Source organism: Nomascus leucogenys, chromosome 3, assembly GCF_006542625.1.
Source record: "Nomascus leucogenys isolate Asia chromosome 3, Asia_NLE_v1, whole genome shotgun sequence".
Classification (NCBI taxonomy): Eukaryota; Metazoa; Chordata; class Mammalia; order Primates; family Hylobatidae; genus Nomascus; species Nomascus leucogenys.
Window position 1 is genome coordinate 74,106,835 of NC_044383.1, and position 1,906 is coordinate 74,108,740.

A 1,906-nucleotide genomic window follows, 5' to 3' on the forward strand; every position below is an offset into this window, starting at 1 on the left:
GTCTAAAGCAGTCTCTGGGGATAGGTAGAGCCTGAGAATCTTCTACCATTTTCTTTAGGGTCGTGTCAAGTTCTTGCCATAGGCCAAAGACAGCTTTAGTAGCTTAAATCTCCAATATTTATTTTTCTCAGATTGCCTGTTTTTCCAAAAATACAAAGGATTATACCTATGTGCACTTGTTAAAGATTTACTAAACGCATCATAGTATGGTACTGTATCAGTACTGCCTTTTACTAAAAGAATAAGATGACTTAACACAATTCTGTAGATACTACTGGACCCATCTAAAGTCAGAGTAGCCCATAAGCTAGGACTTTTGGGTAAGTGATAATGCAGAAATCTGGCTGTGGAAGAAAAAAAAATTTTTTATTTTTTAATCTTTTTTGAGACGGAGTTTCGCTCTGTCACCCAGGCTGGAGTGCAGTGGCACGATCTCAGCTCACTGCAACCTCTGCCTCCTGAGTTCAAGCGATTCTCATGCCTCAGCCTCCCAAGTAGCTGGGACTACAGGCTATCCTGCTAACCAGTGGTTCTTAGCTGGGAACTGTTTTGTCCCTCAGGGACATTTGGCAATGTCTGCAAACACTTTGGTTATTACAACTGTGGGAGGGGGTTTAACTGGCCTCTAGTGTTAGAGGCCAGAGACGTGGCTAAATATCCTATAATGCCCAGCAATAGCCACCACAACAAAGAATGATCTGGCCCAAACTGCCAGTAGTGCTGAAGTTGAGAATCTCTGTTCTAGACCATTAAAAGCGGGTAGAATTGACCGGGTGCAGTGGCTCACGCCTGTAATCACAGCATTTTGGGAGGCTGAGGTGGGCAGATCATGAGGTCAAGAGATCGAGACCATCCTGGCCAACATGGTGAAACCCCATCACTACCAAAAATACAAAAATTAGCTGGGTGCAGTGGTGCGCACCTGTAGTCCCAGCTACTCGGGAGGCTGAGGCAGAAGAATCACTTGAACCCGGGAGGTGGAATGCTTGCAGTGAGCCGAGATGGCGGCACTGCACTCCAGCCTGGCGACAGAGCAAGACTCCATCTCAAAAAAAAAAAAGTGGGGCGGGGCGGGGGGAGAACTATGCACCTTATTGCCACCCTGTGCTATACCAATGTTTCTCAATCACTAATTGGCATATAAATTGCCTGGGCACCTTGTGAAACCACTTTCTAGGCTTGTTTTAAACAGAGAATTGGTGAAATGTAATTACCAAAGATAAAAATAAAAAAAAAGATCTGGCTGGGCACAGTGGCTCACGCCTGTAATCCCAGCATTTTGGAAGGCCGAGGTGGGCAGATCACCTGAGGTCAGGAGTTCGAGACTAGCCTGGCCAAAATGGTGAAACCCTGTCTCTACTAAAAATACAAAAAATTAGCCGGGCGTGGTGGCACATTCCTGTAATCCCAGCAACTCAGGTGGCTGAGGCAGGAGAATCGCTTGAACCTGGGAGGCAGAGGTTGCAGTGAGCCGAGTTTGCGCCACTGCACTCCAGCTTGGGCAACAAGAGCAAAACTCTGTCTCAAAAAAAAAAAAAAAAAATTCCTTTTTCTTCTACTAACTTGGTCAGTTATAAATGTGTATTTAAGATTGTCTTAAATTTTGGAAATATGCTACTAGAATTCAACAAATGAATTCACTTAAGTATGTTTTTGCTTACTTCATTATAAGAAAGCTATGTATGGAAAGGGAGTGAAATTTGCTGAATCATGCTTTTGCATATCAAGTTCTTAAAAGAAAAAACTGGATTCTACTGATATCTGAGGTAATTCTATAGCAGTTAAAATACCTGTAACATTCTATCAGGCAGTAAGTTACAGAAGAAGGAATTTAGAATCAGAACTCAGTTTTTTGAAATAGCACTCAAATCTTACAAAATTAACTTCACTGATTCCTGGAAAATGC